This window comes from Schistocerca americana, chromosome 4, assembly GCF_021461395.2.
Source record: "Schistocerca americana isolate TAMUIC-IGC-003095 chromosome 4, iqSchAmer2.1, whole genome shotgun sequence".
Classification (NCBI taxonomy): domain Eukaryota; kingdom Metazoa; phylum Arthropoda; class Insecta; order Orthoptera; family Acrididae; genus Schistocerca; species Schistocerca americana.
Genome location: NC_060122.1, coordinates 785,149,208 through 785,172,752, shown reverse-complemented (window position 1 = coordinate 785,172,752; position 23,545 = coordinate 785,149,208). Strand labels below are relative to the sequence as shown.

Here is a 23,545-nt window from a genome sequence, read left to right as displayed (position 1 = left end):
ACTTCCCACAACACTTCAGAAAGCCATATTGTAGGAGTGTGGCAATGTAACACTAAATATTGCATTTTACGGCAAAAATTTGAAACATGCAAATTATTGCAACAGTTGTACTATACAGAGAGCTTTCTTATTTCCCCTGTAAAATAGTAGCGCTGAGTCACAGAATCAGGTCTGCAACTTGGAGATCGTCATCTCATTAATTGTTTTTGGAAATTTGTTTCACGTTTAGTAACGAGTCGCCTCCCAGCAAATTCAATCCGCCAGGTAGAGTGCACAGAAGCTGTCGCCGAGCTAAACGAATGTTCTTTACTCACCTGTTAATGTCAGCCTTAGCACTGTATATATTCCTGAATTACCTAATAGTTTTAGTTGCTCCAGGCCAGAATAACTGATTGAATATACACCTGACTAATTCTCTTAAAGAATATAACATATTACGAGTGTATTAGATATTACGAGCTGCTATAACTGTTGTTTCAAAATCCGAGTACAATCGAGATTTTTTTTCTCGAGGAATTCATTTTAATTAATGACAGTAGTTTTGCATTTATTACAATAGAGCGCACTTTACTTCTCATTTAAAGCTAGAGGTGTCTAATAAGGAGAGCTTTTTATTCTTTGAAATTTTTATGTGCTTGGAGCGACGCAACTTCGTTTATTCCAAAAATTACGAGTACACAGGCAGTCAGACGGAAATTTAAATCCCCAATAAGACTTTATATAATACTGGGTTCGTAGCTATAATCGGAGGTTTTACGTTAGGCCCCTTTTTATGGACGGTTCACCAGATCCAGAAAAGCACAACTTATGTTAGGCTATATACTTTTAGAAAGACATCGTAGAAATTTTTATTTTCACAGTTGTGGTCGAGGCCTTAAATGCCATTATCGAGTGGTATAGCACAAAAGAGGTCCGCTATTGTGTCATACCGGAGCTATTTTTGATATTTAGACTTCATAAAGCGTATTTTAAAAGTGCGACAACAATGTCTGTACTAGTAGAAAAAAACATCCCATGTGCACTAACAATCTTTTACTACAGGTTTGCCGGCCGAAGTGGCCGAGCGGTTCTAGGCGCTACAGTCTGGAACCGCGCGACCGTTTCGGTCGCAGGTTCGAATCGTGCCTGGGGCATGGATGTGTGTGATGTCCTTAGGTTAGTTAGGTTTAAGTAGTTCTAAGTTCTAGGGAACTGATGACCAGAGAAGTTACGTCCCATAGTGCTCAGAGCCATTTGAACCATTTTTTGAACTACAGGTTTTTTTAATTAAGTAACACACTATTACCCAATTTAAGATTTGTTACAAAAAATTACAATACCGTGGAACACAAGGAAAAAAGACTAGATAAAGTACAATCTAGTCTCCCACCAAGTGGCCATCGTGTTTGATCTTTTCAACCCCAGCAAAAATTCTATCGTACCCCATCTCACAATCTGCAGTTCTGACTTTTTTTCGTCAGAGGTACTAGTACGGAGGCGGGTATATAAAGGGCGATCAGAAACAGTCCGAAATGCTTGTAAAGGTGTTACAGGGTAGGTTGTGCTTAGAAATAACTGCTTAAAAAAAACATTAGATACGCTGCGCTGTTTCCCATTTAATTACTACTGACGTTAGCCAATCACGAAATGCGCGTAAATTCAAGCATTTAAACGCGCTAAAATGCGGCAATTCACAGACATCTTTGGGTCTGTGAACCATCACTTATTCAAACTCTCGGTATCTGTTAAAATGTGCTTTTTTTTTTTTGAAGTGACAGGTTTAAGCTAGGTGGGCAAAGGCTACTTTTATTTTTTATTCGGTTTCACGAAACAAAAAAAAAAAAAAAAAAAAAACAAAAAAAACAAAAAAAAAAAAAACGCGTTTGCCGACGCTATCTTTAACAGGCTGCTTGAATTTGCTCGAGCAACGACCTGACTGGTCAAAAGCCCGAGATGGTTCGAGGGCCCTGCCCATAATTCTCCAAACATTCTCAACTGGAGAGAGATTCGGGGACCTTGCTGGCCAAGGCGGAGTTTGGCAAGCACGAAGACAAGCAGGAGAAATTCTAGCTCTGTGCAGTCGGGCATTATCTTGCTGAAATGTAAGCCCAGGATGGCTTGCCACGCGGGGCAACAAAAGAGACAGCAGAACATCGTCGACGTAACGCTCTGTTATAAATGTGGCGCAGATGATAACCAAAGTGATCCTACTATGAAAATAAATGGCACTTCAGACCATTACTCCTGGTTGTAAGGCCATATGGCGGGCGACAGCGATGTTGGTATCCCACTGCTGTGCGGAGCGTCTCCAGACACGTCTTGGGTCTGGGAAATATTTGGTAATTTGTTCCTATGGGACCAAACTGCTAAGGTCATCGGTCCCTACTTAATCTAACTTACGCTAAGGACCACACAAACACACACACACACACACACACACACACACACACACACACACCCATGCCCGAGGGAGGACTCGAACCTTCGACGGGGGAAGCTGCGCGGACCGTGACAAAACGCCCCTAGGCCGCTCAGTTACCACGCGCGGCTTGCGTCTGGGATCTCGTTGCTGAAGCAGAACTGTCTTTAGTGATGAGTCCCGCTTCGAACTGAGCCTCCCACGTACCGTGTCTGTCCGGATCGCGAAGGCAAGTTGACACTGTGTTAGGAATTTTCGATTCTGTGCAAACGAAATGATCGTGTGGCACTGTTGGCCGGAAAGCCCCCGTCCGGGGAAGTTCGGGCGCCGGGTTGCAAGTCGTATTTCAGATGACGCCACATTGGGCGACTTGGGCATCGGTGATTATGAGATGACGATGAGGATAACACAACGCACAGTCCAGGAGCGGAGAAAATCTCCAACCCGGCCGGGATTCGAACCCGCGCCCGCTGCACGGTAGGCAAGCACATTACCACTAAGCACGCGGACGTCGATGAAATAACTATGGGCAAAACGTGGACAGTCAATTGAATAGCTCAAAAATATCTCACAATACAAAAAAGGACACACAGAGCTACCTAAATATACTGTAGTACAGCCCCTGTAATATATTACAGGGAATATGTGACCGTATTTTGCGCTCGCCTCATCAGGATACATAGTGCGTCTATCCAGCAGCACTACGACATAAAATCAGTCACAAGACTTGCGATAAGACAAGATAGAGAATTTGATGTACTATCTATCTGATTACACAATGGAGCGCCGGACGATGTTATGTACATAGAACGTTCCTGAATTTAAGTTGCCATTCTCTTGGTGTTCAGTGAAACATCACATTGCTCACTCTAATGGACCCTTACATGTAAGGAAACTGCAGCAAAGAAAAGACATACAGGAGGAAGGCTGTTCCCTAACGACCCACCGATGCCGATGTCATTAATGACGTCAGTAAGGAAGCATCAAGCGGGCAATATGTAACTACTGTAGCAGAAAACGATGAAAATTTAAGTCCGAGAAGCGGAGCTGTTCGTAAACACGAATTTTGACTCCCAAATGTAAATATTCAAACATGTTCTCCCAGAGTTGAATAATTTGAACATGTAGCTTTTAGTTTGTGTTACATAGAGGCGTTTAAAAAAAATCACTCTTCCCATGCACCATGCAAAGGAGGAATGAGAAATAGTTCTAGTAAGTGGTACACTTAGAAGTACCCTCTGTCACGCACATTACAGTAATTTGCGGAGTATACCTGCAGATTTATATCATATTACCCCTAGACTCGTCATTATTGCTTTGGTCATGGTACACCGAACAAAATTACTAGAGTTGATGTGAGATTTCTTGTGCAAGAAACTGACGTTTCACAACAATCAGCAACAGAAGCAGACTGTTCAAACGTGTTCATCGTGTTTAATTGCAACAATTGAGCCGCATTAATGATGGCGGTTACAGCGCAGCGCGGAAGGATCAGTTCTTTGTCATGGCCAACACAGTGACCTGAAGACAGAAGATAGCATCTCCCCCCCCCCTCTCTCTATCTCTCTCCCCCTCTCTCTTTGCTCGATGTTTCTCGTGCAGCGCACAGAATTAGACGCCTAGGAACCTATAGAAGCATTATTTTCTTCGGGTAGGGACGTCTTTCCATCAGCTGATTTACGATGGTCGAAAACACTCTACAACTGATGGTTGTTCTCATTCGCAACTGAGAATACATTCAATGTATTTATTTCATAATGGCTCTAGTAGCCGCAGTAGAAAGGAACTTCGCATCGTAATCAGAAAAACACTGGCACTGCAAAATCGTATCGCATATGATATAATCATCATCAGTGTTCTGCCTAAAGGCAGGTTTTCACATGGTAGTTCTCCAGACTGTGCGGTCTTCTGCCATCCTCTTTAGGTACACATAATTTCCTCTTCCCTTTATGTCGTTTATCATCTTGTATCTCCTTCTTCCTCTCAGTCTCCTCCCACAGACCAATTCTTCCAAAGCACCTGCTAGCAAGCACTCCCTCCTAACGAATGTCCCAACCAATTCTTTTTCCTTTCTCTTATAGCCTTCAGCAGACATCTTCTCTCACCAACCCTTTCCAATACTCTTTCATTACTCACTCTTTCCATCCAGCTTATTCTCTCCATTCTCCTCCACATCCACATCTCAAATGCTTCTAACCTTTTTTCATCCTCTCGTCTCATCGTCCACGTTTCTGCCCCATATAGTGCCACACTCCAGACAAAACATTTGCCAAACCTTTTCCTTAGACCCTTATCTAATTTGCCACATAAGAGTCTAATGTTTCTGTTGAATGCCTCCTTCGCTATGGCAGTTCGAGTTTTTACCTCCTTGTGACATCTGAAGTCTTCAGTTATTGTGCTTCCAAGATATTTCAATGCACTAACTTGGCTAATGGTAGATTGTCCTATTTTAATATTGGACAGTCTGCGTTTTGTACTGATGACCGTACTCTTTGTTTTTATTTGCAGCCCATACGATATAAAGGTTTTGATAATGCGGCCCGCGGTTACAAGAAGGCTGCCTATCCCACCACGAGTCAATGTTGCCCAACCGCTTGTAGGCCGATAGCTCACGCCTTGGGTGGACATTTCGATGGCATTAATGGGGGGTCCAGATTTATGCGACAGCTATCCAGCAAAGGCAACACAACCAACTCTTGCATATAGGTCAGTCGCCGTCTGCAGGTTTATTCCTGGGAGAGCTTTTACATAGCCTCCCCAATATGGTCACGGCTTGTAAAAGCCTACAGGATTGGAGGGCACATGGACCGAAACTTCCGGTCACGGCGGTCGCAGGCGGTGAAAGCCGCACAAAGTCTCCGGTAGAGTCACGCAGTCGCCTGACGCGGTCCAGCCGGCGAAATGTGTGTCAACAGAGCAGGGAGGTGGGAAGCTGCAGCCAGGGGTCAGAGGCGAGCGGCTGGGGTGGCCCTGCCAACCGCGTCCTCCGCGTCTGGGGAAAGTGTCTGGACACAGATGTGGTACGTGGCTCCCCTCCGCGTGACACTGTTCCGTGTCTGGCTGCCTCGCCAACAAGTGAATCTATTGGACGCCGCACACCTTACGATTTATCTGCCCTTCAATTTTCTTTTGTCCTCGCGATCCAGTCTTGCAGTCTCAGATCGGTTCGCAACCTGTCAGCGCAGGCAAGTACAACCACTTTCACGAAACGTAACCTAATCTTAAACTATATGCCAGGGCGCCCACTCGCAGCCAACTGGTTATAAAGGGAGAAGTGTTACTATGGTCAATACTTACTTGTGTTGTGTTGGTAAAAAATTACATTAAAAGCTACATGCAAAGCATCTGAGACAGACACATTCTATATTATATAGGCGTCAGTTATAATCCTGGAGATCGGCGAAATTAACTGTGAATGAGCAATGAAAAGATCTGTTAACAGAAAGAAAGCCTTTTCACCAGGATATTTGGTTATAATGAGTAGTTGATTTAGCACTAGTGTGCAAATGAATGTCGACCAATCCTCCTAATAAGTATATATCAAAAGTAACATGCCATAACATAGAATGGTTCGAATGGCTCTGAGCACTATGGGACTTAACTTCTGAGGTCATCAGTCCCCTAGAACTTAGAACTACTTAAACCTAACTAACCGAAGGACATCACACATGTCCATACCCGAGGCAGGATTCGAACCTGCGACCGTAGCGGTCGCTCGGTTCCAGACTGTAGCGTCTAGAATCGCTCGGCCACCCCGGCCGGCAACATAGAATGACATGGGTCTTTTCATACGCACTAGCCGGCCGGTGTGCCCGAGCGGTTCTAGGCGCTTCAGTTTGGAACCGCGCGACCGCTAGGGTCGCAGGTCCGAATCCTGCCTCGGGCATGGATGTGTGTGATGTCCTTAGGTTAGTTAGGTTTAAGTAGTTGTAAGTTCTAGGAGACTGATGACCTCAGATGTTAAGTCCCATGGTGCTCAGAGCCATTTGAACCATTTTTGAACGTCCCATTCAGATAATTTCTTCGTGGGGCGTTTGTCCCCATTAAAATGTACTATACGTATTTATCTCCAGTGTAGATTAGTAACTCGTTGTTGTATACTGCCTACAAACACAGCATTTCATCATTTTCTGTCTGTTTCCCTGCGGTCAACAATCTTCCGTGTTTCCATGAGTTAATTATATGTCGCGACCACAATTTTCGCCCTCAAGCTTTATGTTCTTTACTTTTTACTTTCGACAATAATGGCAGCTCCAGTAAATTCCTATTAAGTCTGCGAAAATTCTCGGGACACTGGCAAACACCAGCCATCGTGAGACACTTCACAAAATTACAAACTGAAGTTTAGTCTTAAGAGAACTCGCGACAACAACTGAAGTCACCTACGCTGCGTTTCGCGAGGTAAATTGACGGCAATTTCCAGGATGCACGAACTGTGACCGCAGAGTTGTAAAAAGACCCACATGTGTGTGCATATCCGCACAAAGATTATACACCATGCTCTGAATCTGCGCAGTTCACAAATCTCCGCAGATTTCTGGTTCACACGTAAAAACGTGTCAGCGCAGACAGTAAATCTCAGAGCGTGGGGATTGGCCGTAAGGTTCTGCTTCTCGGTAATATCGTTCTGCAGCGTCTAAGGTATATGTTACGGTTCCAGTCACCGCGGTTTCATGTCTCTTTTTCCAAGCTTATTTCTTTTAACATTGCGATAAAATTTGACCTGAATGACTTTGATAATATGCTGCGTTTCGGTAGGAACTGACATCCTTCTCCACCAGAGACCCGCAACCAACCAGTAACTGGTCTGAGGCTGGGCGGCGGGATCTCGTGCCACCAATCAATTCGTACAATAGATGGGGGGGGGGGGGGGGGAATCAGAAACTGTGTTCCACGGTTACGTTCAGTTATCACAAAACTTGATACAGAGTCGGAAACGACTTCTAAAGTGAACTCTCGGGGACGCCTGTGAGTACCCCAGCCGCAAACTGCTGCCTTTCTCACGGACTTTATGATAAATTAGTTAACCAACTGGACAATGAATTACGATGCAGCTGTCACGAACTGTACGAGACGTGTGGTAGGCAATCAGACGCTGTATGAATGCTACTAGCCGGCCGGAGTGACCGAGCGGTTAAAGGCGCTACAGTCTGGAACCGCACGACCGCTACGGTCGCAGGTTCGAATCCTGCCTCGGGCATGGCTGTGTGTGATGTCCTTAGGTTAGTTAGGTTTAAGTAGTTCTAAGTTCTAGGGGACTTATGACCTCAGAAGTTAAGTCCCATAGTGCTCAGAGCCATTTGAACCATCATCTATGAATGCTAGAGGAAATTCATATTAAAAAACGGCTTACGAGCACAAAGCAGAATCTTCAACAAGTGAACCTCACAGAAAACAACAGGCATTACTGGATCATAAAAGGTTTGAACAAAAGAGATGAAAGCGGTACCAAACTATAGAATGATGAAGATTAGCCCCACAGAAAACTGAACTCTTGAGGGCTTTTTCACGCGATAAGTAGTAAGAACAGCAATGCATTTATCGAAGAAGTACGATACCGTACTTGTAGAAGTTGACGCGGAGTAGAAGTCAGTCTGCGCCTATAGTTAAAAGAGGTTACTGCTTCCTGGAAAAGTTTCGAACATAAATTTCCAATTCTAATTTTATTAAAGGTTGTCGATGTTAATTATCGTTCTGGTTTTATACCCCGAAAACTTCTGGTAGATTGTTTAATATAAGACATAAATGTGGTGATGTGAAGTTAGATACGACTTCTTCCAGTTTTGTGCCATCCCGTATTTCTATTTATTTAATTGTTTGTTGGAAGGGTTAACTACTATAAACACTAGTCAAATCCCATGAGACTGTAGGTGGTACGAAAATCAGTGTCCAGAGTTGCATCCGTCCTGTTTTGAAATATTTTCATTCCAGCCGTAAGCGCCCCGTCCCGTCCCTCGTCATGCTGACGGTCGCCCGGAAACACGGGAGCTGGCTCTAAATTAAATGAGACTGCTGGATAATTAGTTGCCGCTCTTTTAACTCTAATTAATGCAGATGGAAATGGGTTGGGCGATAAGATCACCGTCCTCTGGGGGGCATTTTGTCGGGGTATGTCACAACATGAAACCCTCAGCATTCTGTGAACCCGGATACGGAGATCTTCTTCTCGTGTAGTAATGCGTTCACTTTCCGCAGCTTTCTGTGAATTTGATTTCTTCTTCTGAGGAGACCTTTCCTTCATATCCGTACGTCCTGCAGTGTTGCAGGAGTCGTCGTACTATAACAGAATTTTAGCAACTGGCGCGAGTACTTACAGCAGAGGGTTTTATACACACCAGTTTGCAGCAACTCACCTGCAACAAAAGATATCGGGTATTAAACAATGTTTTCACTATCCAATCTAAAGATAATGAAATTGATTTATAGAGAACTATATGAGAAGCCTGCGTTGCCCAAGTATGTATTTATTTATTCCAATCTTCTATTAACCCATCTCCTCCTTCTTACCTCCCACCTCTCTGTCCACCTTCTACCCCCCCCCCCCCCCCCGTATCTCTGTCTATCCATATCCTCCCACCCCCTTGTCTCTTCACATTATAACCCCTAATGCAACAGAAGGTTGCTGGTTCTTATCCCCACAGCATTTCTTTCTAGGAAGTAAGTAGAATTTTCTCCAGACAGGGAGCAGAAAGTGTACCAAGTATCGTTGAAATCAATCCAGGAGTCGAGGAGCAGCTTTTCATCCGTGGCTTTACCCATGAACGCACATGCAAGATATATTTAACATATTTCACACAAATTTGTACAAACAGTTCACGTGTATCTCTAGCGAATTTCTCCGTGCAGTTTGTTTTTAATGCAGCTCAATGTGTACGTCGTCATTTCATTCACTATTGTAATTTAGTATGCTTTTACCTAAATAACAGAAAACCCTATCTCTATGTTGCACGTATAACCCTCTTATTAAATTTAGTTTAGTTTCCAAATAAAGCACACTATGGGAGAATAGTCCTGTTAATAGGAAAAGCTAATCAATAGAGTTACCCTTTCACAGGATTTGACCGTGTGTTGTGTCTAATGGCTAAGTAAATCAGGCTATTCAATTCTTTTCCTAAGATCTTGCCCAGCGGTTAGATAGAAACGCAAAATGAACAATATTATATTGAAACTAGGACAACTCAGTTCCACGTTCACTGAGTGATATAAAACATGTACTAATGGTCGCCGGCCTAGTCAGGCAATGAAACAGTGAAGTATTGGAAAAGCAGAAGTATGAATTTTGCCTACTTTCTTGTTACTGTTTAAGTTGCTTCTTCAAATAAACATTACTCCACTTAAACAATGCTGGACTACACCCTTATACATTACGTTTTTAAAAGAGATAAAAGCCCAGAGAATAACTGCACGGAAGCTAAAAATTTGACCAGGGGAGCATTTAGAAAAGCACTTTCCACAATCAACAAACTTAAATACTAAAATACTTAGATACTAAAGCACACACATTTCATACTGAACATTTTACTTGAAGAAAACCTCTTTCTTACTGGAATTTAATTTCAAAAGCTATTATTTTTTTAACTAACTCTGCATAGACATTAAACATATTCTATTAACTTGTCTTCACTCTGAGTGAATTTTACGTAAGCAAACTTGTACTGTAACACTTTGCAATAGTTAAGAAAATTTTTTTATTATTTACACAAAAACAATTTAAATGGCGCCTTTTTATATTGACTTTACACTTCATAAGTCTGTAAAACAGGATACTCGGATTAATCAAACACCAGGAAGTGACCCTATTTAGGTTTATGATTACGATGAAATGACAGGGTGAATCAGTTTCTTTACAGTTCAACAATGATTATTAAAACACAGTTTAAATTAATGGTTCACGCTGTACAAAAGTAAAATGCAAAAAAAAAATCTTATGTGGTGGGTGTAGGCTTGGGTGTGGCGAACAATTATGGCGACTACGCTACCCACAGTGCGGCCTGAAGGATCTTCCTGTATGGGCTCAATTTCTCTTCTTGGCGTCGTTCAGTTTTACATACAGTAGCCCAACAACTCGCAGCTATGCCGTAAGCCATATGCAGTCTTCATCCGAGGCAATTTTGTAAAAATTTGCATGCAAAGCTTCTCTTGCTCCACAAGGGTGTTGCCTCAATCAATCACTGCTGCCGACAGACTGTTTGACTAGCTACCCGTGCTTGCTCTAGGTAGCGCGCCAATCCGCCCTTTTCACTTCTTCCACTCTTCAGAACCACTTCCGTTTCAAGCAAAAGCGCAATGGCTTCTAGCCAACACCTATTTTTTACATTATTCTTAAGTGTGGCCATTTCCTACAATTGTCAAATTTATATCAACATGAACAGTTTACACACACAATATTTTTAAATACAAAATATCATCAGAAAATTATTTAACGTAATAATCAACTTACACAGTATTTTACATACATGACTCACATACTATGCAAAGAACATCGGCCTCCAGTGTATCACACTTTACTTATACAGAAAATATAATACCAATACACAAAAAATTTTAAAGCAAATATATATATATATACACACACACACGAATAAAACAGTAGTGCGCTATGTGAATGATGTAATTTTGTAGGTATATTAAGCGGCATATACACTACTGGCCATTAAAATTGCTACACCACGAAGATGACGTGTTACAGACGCGAAATTTAACCGACAGGAAGAAGATGCTGTGATATGCAAATGATTAGCTTTTCAGAGCATTCACACAAGGTTGGCGCCGGTGGCCAAACCAACAAAGTGCTGACATAAGGAAAGTTTCCAACCGATTTCTCGTACACAATCAGCAGTTGACCGGCGTTGCCTGGTGAAACGTTGTTGTGATGCCTCGTGTAAGAAGGAGAAATGCGTACCATCACGTTTCCGACTTTGATAATGGTCGGATTGTAGCCTATCGCGATTGCCGTTTATCGTATCGCGACACTGCTGCTCGCGTTGGTCGAGATCCAATGACTGTAAGCAGAATATGGACTCGGTGGGCTCAGGAGGCAAATACGGAACGCCGTGCTGGATCCCAACGGCATCGTATCACTAGCAGTCTAGGTGACAAGCATCTTATCCGCATGGCTGTAACGGATCGTGCATCCACGTCTCGATACCTGAGTCAACAGATGGGGACGTTTGCAAGACAACAACCTTCCGCACGAACAGTTCGACGACGTTTGCAGCAGCATGGACTATCAGCTCGGAGACCGTGGCTGCGGTTACCCTTGACGCTGCACACAGCCAGGAGCGCCTGCGATGGTGTACTCAACGACGAACCTGTGTGCACGAATGGCAAAACGTCATTTTTTTCGGATGAATCCAGGTTCTGTTTACAGCATCACGATGGTCGCATCCGTGTTTGGCGACATCGCGGTGAATGCACATTGGAACCGTGTATTCGTCATCGCCATGCTGGCCTATCACCCGGCGTGATGGTATGGGGTGCCATTGGTTACACGTCTCGGTCAGCTCTTGTTCGCATTGACGGCACTTTGAACAGTGGACGCTACATTTCAGATGTGTTACGATCCGTGGCTCTACCCTTCATTCGATCCCTGCGATGCAGTCATGGACTGTGCGGCTGATGCCGGCGGAGGTTCGAGTCCTCCCTCGGGCATGGGTGTGTGTGTGTTTGTCCTTAGGATAATTTAGTTTAAGTACTGTGTAAGCTTAGGGACTGATGTCCTTACCAGTTAAGTTCCATAAGATTTCACACATTTGATTCCTGCGAAACCCTACATTTCAGCAGGATAATGGACGACCGCATGTTGCAGGTCCTGTTCGGGCCTTTCTGGATACAGAAAATGTTCGACTGCTGCCCTGGCCAGCACATTCTCCAGATCTCTCACCAATTGAAAACGTATGGTCAATGGTGGCCGAGCAACTGGCTTGTCACAATACGCCAGTCACTACTCTTGATGAACTGTGGTATCGTGTTGAAGATGCATGGGCAACTGTACCTTTACACGCCATCCAAGCTCCGTTTGACTCAATGCCCAGGCGTATCAAGGCCGTTGTTACGGCCAGAGGTGGTTGTTCTGGGTACTGATTTCTCAGGATCTATGCACCCAAATTGCGTGAAAATGTAATCACATGTCAGTTCTAGTATAATGTATTTGTCCAATGAATATCTGTTTATCATCTGCATTTCTTCTTGGTGTAGCAATTTTAATGGCCAGTAGTGTATGAATACTGTCTGTAAAATGTGTTGCAAACACAGTTTGTAGCAAAATAGTGATAAATTTAAACGTAGAGCAGGATGTGCAAGTTTTTCATGCGTCTCAGTGTTTATGAAGTCATACCTCCTGAACTGTGTGTCGTACAAAGATATAATTTTGCGGGTACACTCAGTGATCTGCAAAATGTGCCACAAACGGCCTGAAGCGTCACTTTTACTGCACGAACAGCGAAAATGTAGCAAAAGATAAACTTTCTTTTTTCCTTTCTTCGTTCTGTGGGGATTATCGGCGAGAGAAAGGTTCTTAAAGGTTTGAAATTATGTGAAACGTTTGTAGCGAGTCACTAAGTGCTCTCATTCTCAAATACTGGATGAATAAACTCTGGGTATCCGCGCGTCGTGGGCTGAACTTCCTTTTCCATCCCCACCCCCAGCCCCTTGACAGGTAGGTTGGTTCTCATGCCACAGTGATTCTTTCCAGGCAGTAAGTGATACGCGTACCAAGTTCGGCTGAAATTGGTCATATACTTTTCTCCGCAAAAAACTAAAGAATCGCCATGTACATTTGAAAGAATTATGGGAAAGAGGTGGCACGACACAAAATCAAATAAAACAGTACAAATTATTATGAGAGTTTAAAAAATTAGTTAATTCACTACCTAGCAGACAGCGTATTTTAGCTACACAATTACTAACATCAACACTGTTACGACTTAATGCACCAGTTTCCGATAAGTATACAGAAATAGTTCGCAGCTCGTGGTCTCGCGGTAGCGTTCTCGCTTCACGAGCACCGGGGTTCCGGGTTCGATTCCGGGCGGGGTCAGGGATTTTCACCTCCCCCGAGATCATTGGGTGTTGTTGTGTCGTCTTCATCATCATCACCATCATCATCATTTATCCCCATTAAGGTCGGAGGTTGGCAACGGGAAACCACCTCTATTAGGACCTTGTCTAGTACGGCGGTCAAGAAGCATTTCCATTTCCATACAGAAATCCGTCTGAAGAACGTGCAACTTAATAGTTAGCTTTCTGGGGAGTTCCAGAATCGACCCTGACACTTGCTTCTTGCAGTTACGGCAATGTTTTACGTTTGTGAAAAAGGCCAAACCGTACAGTGGTTGGTTTCGGGGCGGGGACGAAACATCGAAGTCATCGGATGACGGGAGGATGGTGAGGGAAATCGGCCATGCCCTTTCAATGGAGCCATCGCAGCCTTTGCCTGAAGCGATTTAGGGAAATGACGGACGCGGGTTTGAACCGTCGTCGTCCCGAATACGAGTCCTGTGTGATAACCTTTGCGCCACCTCGCTCGGTATCGTAGAGTGGTTGGAATTCCACTCTATGAAAGATAAATGATTTCAAGTTGAAGGATGCATCCTTAATACCATCTCCAATAGGACTTTTCCTACTAAAACGCCCTAACGACACAGTTGTAGGGTGCTCAAAATTCAAAGTTAGTTTGACGCGTGGATTAATTATAAAGGTAGAACAATTCTGTTCACATCCCGTCGCATGTATAGTCCTTAATTTATTCCAAATGTTGTTTCGAGGAAAAAGAAAAAAAATGATTCATTGTGGCAGATAAAGAGATTTTCTACATAATGTAGCAAGTAGAATAAGATACGTAGGACAATACAGTCCTTTTCTAATAAACAGTATTTCGATCGAATGTCAATTTGCAGAGCAATGTACAATCACCAGATTCAGAACTATTTGGATAACGTCTGAACTTAAGTCATCTCCGTCGCAATTAATGCATTGCAAAGCGAGACAATATGCGTCGACATTTCGAACATAATAAGTTTCTGGTGAGTGAAAGCGATTTTGCCTACGCACACAACGTTATCTGGCGTTCGCCCCTGGTACCGCAGGCAGTTGGTCGTGATTATCTCCCACAACAATGACTGAAATTCATCGTCCAAAACAAGGGTGTTACGTTACAGTGTTGCGAGAAAGTTACGACGGCATGGCGTTACTTTCTCGTCCAGGGAGTGGAGCAGGGTGGTTTTTAAGCCAAAAATGCATATAAATTTCGACTTGGGTGCCGTTTAACTACTTGCGCTTTGTCGGAGATTTCTCCAGTGACTCATGCTCTTCAAAGTACCCATCTCCGCTTGTCAGAAGCTTTTCCTTCGACTTAAAAGTTTTCAACCAAATCTGTTAACTTGTAAAGTGGGGTAAACCAAAAGGCGTCACACCTGATGTAAAGGGTGTGTGAATCAATAGCTTGTGCTTCGAATTTTTCTTTTTCCCACTGCAAAAGAAATTTCGTAGGGATATTAAGGCACTTAAAGTTGAGCCTTTTTTGTGTGTTTCTCGCAGTGTACCTGTGTGGTTCGAGGAGCACCAAACTTCCCGGGGTTGAACCCCAATCGAGAATCTGTGAGACCACTTCGATACGGCTGTTCGCGTCTATGCTCAAGAAGTGAACCTAGGACAGGGAGTCGTTTCGGATCTGAGGGAAACATTCCTGAATAAAGATCACTGCGTTACAACTGATAGGTTCCCCTGGCTGCTGAATTATTAAAATTAAATATGACACTGGTTGCTACCCTGCATTTCAATTAGAAATTCCGAGGGAATTTTTGACAGAAGGAAAGAAGTTCATTCTTCAATGTTTGGTTTCAGAAATGAGCCGACTGTAGTTTCCTACGTTTCAAAAAGTGGCAAATCGGTAGACCTTACTGTCTACTCGGCATGATGAGAGGCATTTGAGTGGCGGAAAAAAGTAGATACAATACTGAAATTATACTCCATTATAACAAAACCTAAGATGTGGATAAACTAAACTCCTTCCGCACAGGCAATGAAGGCCCAAAGGTACCGACTGGCCGCCGTGTCATCCTCAGACCACAGGCGTCACTGGATGCGGATATGGAGGGGCCTGTGTTCCGAACACCGCTCTCCCGGCCGTATGTCAGTTCCCGAGACTGGAGCCGCTACTTCTCAATCAAGTAGCTCCTCAGTTTGCCTCACAGGGGCTGAGTGCACCCCGCTTGCCAACAGCGCTCAGCAGACCGGATGGTCACCCATCCGAGTGCCAGCCCAGCCCGACAGCGCTTAACTTCCGTGATCTGACGGGAACCGGTGTTACCACTGCGGCAAGGCCGTTGGCCGAAGATGTGGACAATGGAGACAAAATTACAAGAGAATGCAGCTGTGTTACAGGAACTAAACGGTGGCCACTAAGAAGGAGATGGTTCATCTGTATGGAACCTCAACGGAGAAACCTAGCGCACGAACAACGGCACTGCAGTCGGCATGGCTCCACATCTCTGTCGGTACCTTCCTGAACCTCACTGACTCTCCCTGCTCGTCTCGTAGGGGTCTGCGCTGCACAAGGTGGTTATTCAGACTTCTGACAGGTGGTCATATTAATGTGACAGAGCAGTGTAATACTCCCCCGTCCTCAGGGTTGTCATCTGCGTTGAAGCTCGTGTGCTATATGCTGAACGACAGGTTGTTAAGAAGATCGTGCGTGTGTCTATTGCCTTCTTAAGCATTCGTGTGGATTATCTTCTCTGTCTTTCTGCGTACAGAACACGCGCTTATGGAGTATCAGGCCACATTTGTTACTGGATTCAGGACCTCCCAGCAGTTTGTTACTGGATTCAGGACTTCGTAGCGGACAGAGCTAATCACGCTGTTCTTACCATGAAGAATTCAACAGATGTAAAGACAACTTACGGTCAGCCCCTGGAGATGTTATACGGCTGTTATTGTTTGTAACGCGTGCAAATATCCAGTTAGCAAAGTCGGAAGCTCCGCGAGGCTCTTCGCGAAAAATACTATTCGTATAGCAAGGTCTACCAGTTTCCGTAGACGAAGTCGGTAACGCACGCCTGTGCGGTGGAGCTCGACTCAGAGGTAAGCCGGTTCGAATCCTAGTGGTGGAGATTCCCCAGTAATTGAACAGCATGGGGAGGAGAGGCGGTGGCGTGAAGTTCCTGACCACCAGTCTTTGAGTCAATGTCCTGGATTAAATTACAAACCTCTTCGCAGTGTCTCCTGAAGCAAAGGCATGCGTCACTATTGATGGTGTTCAACAGGTGGATGGAGATGTTCAGCTCGGGGCCCCCCTTGGTGCTATTCGACAGAAGTAGACTGTGTACCGGCGACGGATTTCCCTTCATGCCTAACACAAACCCAACACCGCAATGTACAAACACTCACTCATCACAGTCGTTCACAAGGCACAGATACACACTTGACACTCCGTAATTTTTTTGGAAATTTATGATAAGTTTCTATGTGATCACACACTCATGTCCGAGGGAGGACCTCCGACGGAGGAGCCGCGCGAACCGTTCCAATGTGTCCTGGACCGCACGGCTACCCCGCGCGGCCCGCTTCGTAACAGGCATCGGTAAATCACATCCACTAGAATCTTGTCCAGAACGGCGATGGAAGATTCCTGCATCTGCTCCCCTACATTCACATTCCCCGAGTATGAGACTACTTTGACTCTGACCTGAGGGGAAAATTTCAATCCCAAAAGACTATAGCGAAATGCCTGCGGAGGATTTATGATTGATACAGATAATATTGGCAGTTGTTTCTGAATCGTGGTTACGCGTTGTATATCCACAACGTCTGCATGCTCAACTTTCTAGTTCAACGCAAGGTTATTGTTCTTCAGCACCCTTCTTATTCTCCACATTTGGGCCCGGAAGACTTCGTTTTCTTTCCCCGTCTTAAAATATTCCTGAAAGACTTACGCTGCATATGACTGCGGTGCTTTGAGTGACTCCACCGGAAGTGTTTACTGCAAGATTCGAACATCTTTACAACTGCTGTCATTGGCGTGTTGTATCTTATGGTGATTAATCTGAAGGTCAGTCAAGGTATTTAGTTTGTAGCTCTTGTTTATTTTCTGATAACCATTCACTTAACTTTTCAGGCTCATCTTTTTTTGTGGCGAAAAAGGAAAGACAGTGTCAAGGATATGACACACGAGTTGCAATGGCAATAATTAAAACAAAGGCATTATTCGTTGCAGCGAGATCTTCTTACCAAATCTGAATCAGCAAATTCCACCTCCGAATGTGAAAACATTTTGTTGATATGCACCTACATAGGGACTAGTGACCATCGCAATAAAATAATAGAAATCGCAGCACACACGGAAAAATGTACGAGTTCGTTTTTCCCACGTGCTATTCGGGAGTGGAACGGTATAAAAATACGGCCTGAAAGAGGTTAGATGAACCTCCTGCCAGGCACTTCAGTGTGATCTGCGGAGTGGTCATGTAGATGTAGATGAAGTAGTTCGCCCGCAGCAAAACTCGGGAGATTCTGAATATGAATATTATAAAACAATTGGTACCACTGTTTTTCCACAGGCTTTAAACGAACCTCTCGCACTTCGGGGAGCAACGGGATACCTTGCCGTGAAACAGGTCTGCAGCGGAAGAGGTGGTGCTTCGACGGAGGCTGTGAACGGTGGGATATGCGTAGAAGGATACGCTGACTCGCGCCGCCGTGATTCCATTGGCGGCCACAGGCGCTGCTATTCAGGTCAATGGGCGTCCTTGGCGCGAGGGTGTTTACCGGGCAAGTGGCCGGCCCGGAAGCAGCCGAGTTAGTCAGCGCCCGCGGTGCAATACGCAAGAGCGGCCACCACAACGCAGCCCGTGTCCGTGGCGCTACAGCTCGGCTAATGTCCACCGCCAGCGGGCTTGCTGCTGCCGCAACATAACTAGTACAAAATGCCCTCTGTGAACTACTCCCGCGGATATTTCTCGTTGTAGTAAGCCTGTGTTTAAATAATACAGGTATCATCTACACCACACCAGGCCGTCACTCCCTTTAAAACGCAGCCGCACAGGGCTATTCGTCAATAACTCCGGGGTTTCAGAAGACGACTACGCGAAGACCTCACAGGAAACAGACACGTATCAGTGGATAAAGCATCTCTACAAGTTTTAACTCATATTACGGGTGCTCAATATGGGCACCGTTTGTGGAGCGGCAAACGCCAATACGTACGTCCAATTCACTTAAGTCCCTGACACGAATTGCTGGTAAGGCGCTGCGGCAACCAGTTTTAAAAATCCACCTATTGAACTGCCTATCTGCAGGCGCGAACCAATTCGATGGGGCAATGTTCTGACACGCCTGCCCCCTAATGCAACTGTGAAACGGCACATTTTACGAATCGCAACCTGGAGAGACGCCCTATGCACTGGTATGAGCCTTTCTCTGTATGTCTTGTAATTTCCACGCAGCCGTCTTCCGAAACCCTGCCGGTATTCATGAGTAACCTGTGTAATTTCTTAATCAACACAAGATAACGGTAAAACAGAAGACTGACATATACAAAAGAATGGCTGTAACTCCTCAATTTAAAAGAATGATAATTGCGAGATAATACCTACAACTACGAAAAGTAGCCCGAGAGTATCAATCCGCTTACAAGATTGGAGGTGCTTGAGCACATCACATCATATACATATTTAGCGGTAGTACTAAAAAGTTCAGAACCCAAATATCAAAATATCAAACTGCAAAAGCTCTTCTTGAGAAATCGACTTCGAAGTTATCCGAGTGTTAATACACTAATACAAGACTGCTATTTCGCCATGCAGTGAGGGTCTGGGCTAGGTTACTAGCTCGTCCTATGGGGGTCTCGTGTTCGATTTCTGGCCGGCATATGCACAGTTTTAAAGAGTTGCGAATGTTTTACGAAAATTTCCGTGAAGTGCAAAATATAAGTATACTAGTTCCGTTTTTGAGCTACGAAACCCCAAAAAATACAAAAATCCGATTGCCGTGTGGTCTCTTTGTATGAAGCAGCGTGAAATGGAACGATCACATGAAGTCAGTATTAGAAAAATTAATTAGAGTATTTAGATTTCTTGGAAGGGCAACATCCTTGCAAAGGAATCACATGCACGACGCTTGTGAGATTAGTTCTACAGTACTGTTTCCAACGTCAAGTATGCTTGACAATGGGCATCAGGCGTATTAAGAGACGCGCAGCTAGTATCATAGCACATCACAGGGACCATACGAATCTGCATCATAAATGCTGAAGCAACAATCAATCTACAAAGGACATTCCTTACAAATCACTCAAGCGACCGGATCTGCAATATTGCTCAAGTGTGTGGGACCCGTACCAGCTAGGACTAACGGGGAAATTGAAAGTACACAGAGTAAGCAGCGCGAATGGTCAAGGGTTTGTTTAATCCGTGGGATACTGAAGGAACTGAACTGGAAGATAGACGTAAACTATGTCGAGAAAGTCTGCTAACAAAGTTTCAAGAAGTCTAGGAATATACTACAATACCCCACGTATCGCTCACAAAGGGATCGTGAGGATAAGATTAAAATATTTGCTGCACGCACAGAGACATTCAAACGATCATTGTTCCCGCGCTCCACCCGTGAATAGAACAGGAAGAAACCCTAATAACTGGTACAGTGGGACGTAACCTCTGCCATGCACCTCACGGTGGTTTCCAGAGTATAGATATAGATGTAGATGCAGAAACAGGCGTCCTTGGAAGAAAGACGACATACTTATCGCGAAACCCTGTTGGATAAATTTACAGAACCGGTATACCAAGAATATTCTGCAACTATTATGCCGCCACCGTCTTTTATCTCGAGTGGGGATAAGAGAGGAAAAATAAGGGTGTATAATCGGTCATTTTTCCCTTGCGAAATACGCAAAGGGAGGAGGACAATGATTACAACATTGGTACGATGTACCTCGACATACACTGTATAGTGGCTTGTGCAGTGCTTATATAGATACAGTATCATGTTTATACGGACCATTACGAGTTTCGACCGAAAACGCTCATTTTCAGATGGTACAGACGCTTCATTATGCAGCTGAACTTGTTTGTTGGTGGGTCTCAGTACTGATCTAAGGAACCAACAAAATATTGCAGATTACTTCAGATGATTTACAGAAGATGTGTTGAAAGGTCGCTGTACATAAGGAAATATGGCAGAAAACAGCGATTTGTGCAACGTCCCTAAGAACCTAGCCGTCCATCGACGTGTGTGTGTGTGTGTGTGTGTGTGTGTGTGTGTGTGTGAGAGAGAGAGAGAGAGAGAGAGAGAGAGAGAGAGAGAGAGAGAGAGAGAGGGGGGGGGGGATATTCAGTGCACAAATGCGGATCTCAATTATTCGTGCCGTGTGTGCGTGACACATTCAAGTACAATGGGCAGCAACACATCACACTGTGATGTATATTCGGCCAGGGCAGTTTGCAGCTGGTTCGACGCGGAGTTCATGTCGGCAGTTCACATCACATCACAATGCCTCTTTTCAAGTAATGGCGTACACCTCTCACTGTATAGTATTATACGCTCGTCGCCGAACTCTCAAACGCGAGACCGCTGACGATTTACGACGTGCATTTGAATTCCATTGTACAATAAGAGTTGGTACAACCACTGGTCCATTTAATGCTCTCTGTTCCTCGACTTAATATTCATTTACAGTGCGCGTGTTATATTACTCTACTGGTGTGTTTGCAATTCAGCGCAACTCGTGTACGAAATGCGACTCAGAGAACCGTAGGCCGGCAGAAATATTACTATTGTTCCCATTGAATACATTTAGATTGTTCTCTCGATTACTATTGGTCCGTTATTGAATGAACTGTCTGGCAAAACTGAGAACAGGATGCACACGCCTTTTTTAATGCCCCGAGCCAGATTACGGTCGCCGTTTATGGCACACTTCTTTACCTTTCATCACTTCAAGAAGACCAGGTAGTTAAAGACTTGACAAGATCAAACTACCTGCACTCAATACAAAAGTCCGTTCGTTCTGCCACATCTGAGGATGACGTAATATTTATACCCGCAATCGGGGCAAGATGTTGACAATGCAGCAAGGGGTGGCAGAACAAACGTTCATGAACGAGGAATCGATTTCGTTGCAGCGTACCGCGTCTTAGTACACATGCAGAACGGCCAAAAATAAATATGCCGCATACTCTGATTTTACTGCACGTATTGTACTAAGTTCACACTTCAGTGTAAATACGAACATCAACAACACCTTTGATTCTAGGGTAGTAAAATAAAGGCCATATGGAAACATTTCGAAAACGTTGTATGCCAAGATGCAACCACGGAAATGAACTGCGTAGACGTTTGCTGACAACTACTGTACACGGCAAATTGCCAGGCGAGAATGCCAATACCTGATCCAAACAAGCTTCTTCTACAGGTAAGTACTCGCCTTCCGCTGTTTTTCTACGTAACTGCTTCGCTTATCGAGACTTGGCGTACCGTGAGATCGCTTTTCATGTACCGTCGCTGAGCACATTTCCAACCTGCGGTGATATCGACGTCATGCACCACTCCCGAAATTCTGCGACGCATGTGTCGTCACCGCGAATGTCTGTTCCACGCAGCGCCCAGTCATGGCTCTATATTAGTTCCTCACCGCGAACATCTTCACATTCTGAACTAAGCTCTAGCTTTAACAGGTTAACGTCTACCGCAGTCTTCTTTAAGGCATTCGAAAACAGCACGATTCTTCGAGTTTCAAACCTTTTCGATTCTGGTGACTGCTAACATTAATCTCTACTCGTATACAGCCCACAAATAAATCATAAAGGTGGCCATTACCAGCACACAACAATACTGTTCAAAATACAATTTCCAGCCATATGAAGCATACGAATATTTTCCTAGTTCACGCATACAATTGAGAAGTCTGCATTACATGTTTTGAACACTGTATCCACAACTGGTTAGTAACCACCTTCCACACGGAGCACGTCCATACCTCACCATTGACTTATAGTATCAACCGCACGCAGTTGACGTCAACAAGTGTATGGGCCTGAAGATGACGTTGTTACAACGTTGAAACTAGTTGCCAAAATAAAATCTACACCTTAAATACAGCTGGAGGAATTTCTTCATTTTCAATATAAACATCAGCAACAGTCGACTTGGGCAGCTTTAGAAGGGTTGAAATATTGCCGATGTATCTGTTACTCAGGTGGAATCCAGTGACTCGTACATGTTCGTAGCCACTGAGCTCTCCTCCTTCAGGGACATGAAGGCTATTATTTTTTCCTCCCTCCACTAGAAGATCGGAAAGGACAAGAAATAGGCAGCATCATTGAAAGTATTGTCCACCATGCACTGTACAGTTGCTTGCGCAGGATCTATACAGATGCTGATTTGAAGAGCAACATATCTAAATGGTATAAGGGTTTAAGTTCGAAGCAGGCAACACAGTACTGGGTTGCAATGTAAGGTAGAAAAAGTTATTTACACAGACCTTCTCCAAGATGTGCGATGACAAAGCAGAACTTTAAAAAATCATAAGTTGCATCTATCGTAGCAAAACACTGCATAGCTTTATGGAAATACGAGAATTGCGCACAACTTTCCCGCTCGAGCTTGCTACTCCTGTGGGACGTATCACAGAAAGTTCCTGGTCACAATCTTTCACATGCGCTTTAACCACGGAAAGGATCAGACTGACCTCTCTATCTCATACGACCGATTGACACGTCCCAGTGTGAGTGTGACGCGATGGAAGAACCTCTCATTTATCTTGGCCACCCAAATAACTTTTTGTCCAGAAATAAATTGAATAAAATGTATCGAGCAAATGATGTTTGGTTCTCTCGGGGGTCATTAGCCAGCATGACTGCTCTTCTTCTAATTTTGTTCGTAACGAAGATATGAACACATTTTTGAATAGTACCCTTATATTTTTTATTCCGTAACACACTTCTCTTTTCAAGGGCAATTCAAAAATACATGACAGTATTCTTCGTAAACAAGAAATTATTAAAAACGTAACAGAAAATTGCATTTGACTCTTCTATACGTAGTGCAGCTATCTGGCATAATGTAACTCGATCACTTGCTGTTGATGACAGTAAACAAACGAAAACAAAAGGAAAATGCACTGCAGTCGTGCAGTTACCCGTCTTCGGT

General features: G+C 44.1%; 1 protein-coding gene and 1 pseudogene across 2 annotated transcripts in view; both read right to left on the bottom strand.

Annotated features, from left to right (window-relative positions):
- Positions 1 to 23,545, bottom strand: part of LOC124612474 — a 775,045-nt gene that overhangs the window by 500,555 nt on the left and 250,945 nt on the right. The gene's annotated exons all lie outside the window — the stretch shown is intronic.
- Positions 15,611 to 15,728, bottom strand: LOC124614655 (annotated as a pseudogene).